General features: G+C 45.4%; 1 non-coding gene across 1 annotated transcript; it reads left to right on the top strand.

Moving 5' to 3' along the window:
• The first annotated feature begins 753 nt into the window (after positions 1 to 753).
• On the top strand, positions 754 to 889 carry LOC111812100. Its single transcript, XR_002817693.1, has one exon. It is a non-coding gene; the product is annotated as a small nucleolar RNA SNORA70 (small nucleolar RNA).
• Positions 890 to 7,147: the final 6,258 nt, after the last annotated feature.

The following is a 7,147-nucleotide window of genomic DNA, read 5'->3' as shown; positions in this document are numbered from 1 at the left end:
AAAAAAACAAAAAGAAAACCAAAACAACAAAACAAAAACAAATACTGCCAGAGAAATTAGGGAAGAGAAAGAAATTAAAATGATGTGGATTTAAAAAGAGAAAAGTTGAATGATCATTATTTGCAATGACATGATTCTTTATATAGAAAACCCCACCAAAAGACCCTTAGAATTAATAACTAAATTCAGTAGCATACAAAGGCAACACTCAATCAGTAGCATTCTTATACACCAATAATAAACTCACTGAGAAAGAAACTCAGAAGATTCTATCATTCATAATAGCATGAAGAAAAATGAAATACTTAGGAACCAACCTAATGAAGAAAATGAAAGACCTCTACAATGAAAGTTGCAGTTCTCTGAAAAAGGGGAACAAAGAAGACATCAGAAAATGGAAAGCTGTCCCTTATCCCTGGATAGGCAGAACCAATATATTCAAAATTGCCATTCTTCCAAAACTTTTCTGCAGATTCAATAGAATAATAAGCACAATCAAAATACCAATAACATTTCTCACAGAACTAGAGAAAGCAATTCTGAAATTCATATGGAGCCAGAAGAGACCTAGAATAGCAAAAGCAGTTCTGGGCAACAAGGGCAAGGCAGGGGGTATTGCAATCCCAGACTTCAAGCTATGCTACAAAGCATGCTACAAAGCAAAAGTGATAAAAATAGCATGATATTGGGGGAGGGGGAAAACAGACTTGCAGAGCAATGGAATGAAACAGAGGATACAGAAGTAATTACAGGCTGCAGTCAATTAAGTTGACTAGGTTCCTTTACTGGTGGGCGCCCAGTGTGTTGTGACTGCAGACAGCAAGCTCCTTTGGTAGTGTATGCAGCCTGCTGCTTGTACGGGCTGCCCTAAGGGACCTTGGAGACACTCCTTCTAGTGGATGTTCATGTATCTGACCTCCTGCCAGCCCCTTTCCAGGCTCAGGACAGGCATGTTGGGTGCCTTTGGGAAGCCCCAGGACACAGTGGCAAGGGTGCACACTGGGCAGGTCATCACGTCCATCCATTCCCAGCTGCCAAACAAGAAACATGTGGTCGAGGCCTTCTGCAGGACCAAGTTCCCTGGCCACCAGAAAATCCACATCTCCAAGAAGTGGGGCTTCACCAAGTTCGATGCAGATGAATTTGAAGGTATGGTGGCTGAGAAGCACCTCTTCTCTGATGGCTGCACAGTGAAATACACCCCAAATCATAGTCTCCTGGACAAGCTGTGGGCCTTGTACTCCTGAAGGCTTTCACTGGGCCACCTCACCTTACCAAGTTCATCAGGGGGCAGGGAAGATGGCTCAGTAAAATAAGCATTTCCCTGGCAAGTGCAGGGGCCTGAGTTCAATTCTCAATTCTGAAAAAAAAAAAAGGAAGAATCACAAGTCCATCTGTGTAGCGAAACCCTGCAGACCCTGTAGGCCCTGTACTAAATAAAAAAATAACCAAATACATAAAATAAAACATCTCTGGGGCAGGGGAGATGGCTCAGTAGAATAAGTGCTTCCTTGGCAAGCGCAGGCGTCTGAGTTCAGTCACTGGTTCCACCAAAAAAAACCACAAGTTCATCAATAAATCTTATTTCTGATCCCCAAAAGAAATAAGTCCAGGCCTGGGGAGATGGCTCAGTAGGATAAACGCTTGACTGGCAAACGCAAGGTTCTGAGTTCAATCCCCGGTTCCGCCAAAAAAAAAAAAAAAAGAAAGAAAGAATAAGTCCAGGCCCATTCAGCTATCTTATCTTTGACAAAGAGGCCAAATACTTTCTCTGAGGAAAGATAGCCCTTGTAATAAAAGATGCTGGGAAAACTGGCTTCCTATGTGTCAAAGGTTCAACCTAGACTTATATGTATCATCATGCACTAAACTAAAATCAGAATGGATCAAAGATGTACCTATTAAAACAGAAACAATCTGCTGGAAGACAAAATAGGTAAAACTCTTGAAGACATAAACATAAGCAAATACTTTCTGAACAGAATCTCACTTGTACAAAAAATAATAGCAGGGCTGGGGAGATAGCTCAGCCGCATAAGCTCCTGCCTGGTAAGTAGTACCAAAAATAATAATGATGATGATGATGATGATGGTGATGATGATGATGGGTTGGCAAGATAGCTCAATGGACTAAGTGCCTGCTTAGGCAAGCACAGGGACTGGGGCTTGATCTCTGGCACCCCAGGCCCCACTGGCCCCACCCCCAGGCACGCTGAGCCAGCAACTGAGTCTGGGCATGGTGGCACACGCCTGTAATCCCAGCACTGGGGAGGCTGAAAAGAGGAGGATCACTATGAGTCTGTGTGCTGTGAGACCCTGTACCAAATATAAATTTTAAAATAATGATAATAATGCCAAGAAGCAACAAATGGAATCACAAAAACCTAAAAAGTGAAGGAAACCAGAACAGAACAACCATCTACAGAAACAACAGCCTACAGAATGGGAAAAATTTTCTCCAGCTGCTCTTCAGACAACAGACCAAATATCTGCACTATACAAAGAACACATAAAAAAATTAGGCCCTCAATTTTATATATATATATTTGTTGAAAGACGGTCTCACTATGTAGTTCAGGCTGACCTGTAGATCACCGGTCTTCCTGTTCCAGCCTCCTGAGTGCTGAGATTACAAGTGTACACCAAAGACCCCCCAGATTTAAATGCACAACTAAAAAAGAGGAATCTGAAATGAATTGGTACTTCTGAGATGAAGAAATGAAAATGGACAGTAAATATATGAAAAAAAAATTCAACATCACTGGCCATTCAAGAAAGGCAAATTAAAATAACACTAAAATCCCTCCATATTCTGGAAAGAATGGTATCTTCAAGCAATCAAACAATGAAAAGTGCTGGAGAGACTCTGGCAAAAAAGGAGCCTCCTTCATTACTAATGGAGTGTAAACCTGTATAACCACTATGGAAATCAGCAGGGAGCTTCCTCAAGAAACTAAAAATCAAAATTCTATTTCATCCAACTATTCCCTTTCTAGATATCTTCCTGAGTTTAAAAAACTTTATGAAGCCACAGAGAAATGTGTTCAAGGATCTAAAGTGAGCCTGGGGAGAGTCACATGGAGAGAAAAAACATTTTCTCAAGCTTTCACAGAGAGCAAATTGGTCAAGCAATGGCCGTGACACATCCTCATGTCAGACACTGACAAAAGGATGTACAAGGGGCTGGTGAGATGGCTCAGTGGTCTAAAGCACCTACTTGGAACAAGCTTGGCAAAGCACAGGGACCGCGGTTCAATCCTCCAGCACCACATGCCAGCCAGCCGCGCCCCCTGGTGGGCTGAGCTGGCCACACACACACACACACACACACACACACACACACACACACACACACACACACACACACAAAATTAAAAAAAAAAAAAAAGGATGTACAAAAGGCGGTACAGGGCTGCAGGATAAATCCTGAGAGTACTTGGCTGACCTTATCAGATACAAAAGTTACAATTCTGGGTACATAGGTCTTGCTATATCTTGGTCTTAACCATCCAGCAGAAAAGTATAAAAATGAGGTATACAAAGTAAATCCATATTAATAGGATGAGCTGTAAAAGGCTCAAGTCAATAACTTCTGAGGATAACCCACTAATACTATAGACTGCTAGACAGTGTTAGATGTTTAGTTGAATTCAAACACCTATAGTATTTAGATGCCAATAGAATATTCACCTCTGATAGGACAAAAATAAATAAATAAATAAATAAATAAATAAATTTAAAAATCATGTTACAATAATACATGTGTATCTATATTTATACCAGCCCTTTTTTTCTTTTTGATAGAGTTTTACTATACAGTTCAGGCTGGCCTTGAATTCATTTTGTAGCCCAGGCTGGCCTCAGACTTTCAGCGATCCTCTTGCTTCCGCCTCCCAGAATTCTGGTATTACAGGGATGTGCCAACATGCCTGGCTTACAGCAGCACAATTGATAACACCTAAATCTTGGAAGCAGCCTATATGTCTGTCAACAGGTGAATGGATAAAGACAATGTGATAGTTATACACAGTGGAGCACTACTCTGCCATAAAGAATAAACTTGAGTCATTTGTAGAAAAATGGACACACCTGGAGACCATAATGGTAAGTGAAGTAAATCAGACACATAAGCATAAATATTCCATGATTTCTCTTATATGAAAAACTCCACATATAAACAAAATGCAGGCTGGGCGTGGTGGTGTAGGCCTGCCATCCCAGTACTCAGGAGGCTGAGGCAGGAAGATCACCTTGAGATCCTATCTCAAAAAACTAAATACATGAAGTGCAAAATAAAAGACAGACAACAGAACAAAAAGCAGGAAGAAGTTATTGCAATCCAACGTGGCCAGTGTATCTAAAAGTATACCTTGACTTGCTACAATTGCTTTGTGCATTTTATTTTATTTTTTGGTCTATTAGTCTGTGTTTATGATAATGAACTTAATAAAGACTTATAATAAAATAAATAAATAAATCTGATGCTGGCAAAAAAAATTATTTAAAAGGGGGGTCTCAAGGGGAAGGGGGACTAAAAGAATTGAGATGAGTTATGTCCATGTACCAATTCCCCACAATGAATGCAATCATTGTGTACTGAAAACATGTACTAATAAAAATTGTTTTTAAATAAATCAATCTTCCTCCTGACAAAAAAAATTAAAGGACTACTATGAAGCACTGAACCCAGAGCCCAGAACCCAGGAAGAGGCACTCAATGATGCCTCTCAGGTAAGGCAAGGGTTCCCTTGTACACCCCATAGGGGTGTCCACTGAACTCACAGCCTCGGGAGCGGGTTAGGTGTTGTTCCCTGCCTCTGTTGCCCACTTCTACCTTAAGGTTACCAGAAAAAATTTTGGGATACCAGGGTACATGAAAATTTCAGGTAAACAAGGAATGGCTTTCTTTCATGGGGCATACTTACACTAAAACAAATTTGGTGGCTTAACTGAAATTCAGCTTTAGTTGGGTACCTTGCATTGATTTCTTTGTTTTTGTTTTTGTATTTTAATACGGAGTCTACAGGGTCTCACTACGTAGATCAGACTCGTAGTGATCCACCTGTGTTCAGCCTCCCAAGAGCTGGGATTACAGGCGCACACCACCACACCCACTCTCAATCGCCGTTTTAGCACACCCCAGGAGCAGGTGCTTTAATCTGCTGAGCTAGTTGGCTGGCCCTCTTGCATTGTTTTGTAGACCTGATAGCCTGACTTTTAGAGCCCAGTGCCTGTGCCTGGCTGAGTGGTACCCTGAGGAGCCAGGTGAGCTTGCTCTCCCAGTAGTTGACAACATCTGTTACTGCCCTTGTCATTCAGTGCATTGGTGCAGTTGCCCAAGGCCAGCAGGGAGTGGTTGTTGTGGGCCCCTCCTTCATGCACTGCCCATGGTTCTGTGTCTGGGGGCAGCAGAAGACTTAGCTGTGACCTTGTGGGGCAGGGGATGAGGCTTCACCTCAGCCAGCTTCCAAATGCCCAGGGGGTCTTGGGGATAAATCCCACTTTCTCCCTCAGGGCTCCCCAAATGTATCATTGACACAACAGCCAAGCCTCCTTCCACCCTCCTGTCAGGGGTCTGGAGGCCTTTCGAAAATATAACAGCAGGCTCTCTAACAGTTATGGCCTTCAGGCTTCTGAGCAGGGCTGTGTGGCTGCTTCTTAGTCCCCCTGGGACAAGTGCTGCCAGAAGCCATGGCCCACTGGGAGGCTTCCCAGGCCTCCACCACCAGACACAGTTTCAGAGAATGCCACAGACTTTCAAGTAGCAGCCTCATAGTGATCCACCTGTGTTCACACCTATAGGTGTGAGGGAAGGGAGGGGGTGTGGTACAGAGGTCAGGGCCTCTCCTCCTGGCCTGCAGGGGGTATCAGATCAGCACCAGCCAGAAGCCATCTCAGCCCTCCTGGAGAAGCCCTCTTGTGCCACCCAGCCTCTCCTCCCAGGCTCCCCTTCCCTTCAAGAAGGCCTCTAGGCTTCACTCATGGCAGGGATGAGTTTGTCAAACCTTACCCTGCTCTAACCCAGTTCCACAGGTTCAAGCAGAAAACCTTGCCCATTGCCCCATGAGGTTCTCCAGACTGCATTTCTCCAGTGCTAATACAGCAATATCACCCAGCTTCCTCCGTCCAGTGACTGTGAACCCCAAGCTGGCCCACAGGAAAGAGCAGGCTCTGTGTTGGCCTGGCTACCCAAGGGCACCGACTCAAGCAAGCAGGATGGATGGAGTGTCATAGTGGGGAACAAGGACACATTCAGGGCCATGTTCTTCTGCTTGATGTGCCCCACTGTGCTCTCTCCCAAGCTCTCCTCATGTCCCCAGTCAGAGGCTTTTCTCACCCTCCCAAAACTGTCATCTGGTCCAGTCACTGCCCCACTGGCCCACATCCCACCCTTCTCTGAGGCAGCTCCTTGGCTTTTCCCAGGATGCCTCAGCCCACCCTTGTACTCCTGGTCGTCTGGGACACCCTTTGGCCGTCACTCACCCTCCTCCCTCTCTTAAGTGTTCTCCCCAACCTCGGGACATTATCCCCACACAGTAGCCATTCCCCATCCCTGGAGAGCCAGCCTTCCCTGGGAGACACTGTCAGAGCTCAGAGCTGCTCAGGTCAATGGCGAACATGAGGCCCTGCTGAACTTCCTGCATGATACTCTGGCTGCCCTGGTGCATGGCCAGCTGCAGCATAGCATGGAAACGCAAGGACATCTGGTTGGCAGCCATGGGCTCCTGGGTCCTCTGCTGGTTCCCTTCATCAGCAGCTGCATAACCTAGGAGGGAAGAGGGGAGAAAGGAAAGGAGGGAGAGAGGGAGGGGGAAAAGAAGGAATGGAGGCAGGAAGAGAGGGAGGGAAGGACAAAGGTCTGGGGGACCAATGGTAATATCCTGTAGAGAGAAAGCGCCCAGGCCAGGGGAGGGGTCTCCTGCATGCATCTGAGAGGTTGGGAAAGGGAAGCTGGGTGGCCTGGCCTCTGTGTGCTGAGTGGTCCGGGCAGGCACTTCAGCTGCCTGGCAGGTGGCCCCTGTGGGTATGGGGAGGCTGTGCAGGCTGATCACTCTCCCTGGGTCCATGAGGTTGGGGCATGACACAGGTGTGAGTTCCCAAATTGCCATCACCCAGGGTTCTCTGTATGTCCCAGCCTTCACTGGGC

Source organism: Octodon degus, unplaced genomic scaffold (assembly GCF_000260255.1).
Source record: "Octodon degus isolate 3935 unplaced genomic scaffold, OctDeg1.0 scaffold00112, whole genome shotgun sequence".
NCBI lineage: Eukaryota > Metazoa > Chordata > Mammalia > Rodentia > Octodontidae > Octodon > Octodon degus.
Note: the sequence above shows the minus strand (reverse complement) of the source record. Positions and strands in the feature narration are given on the sequence as shown.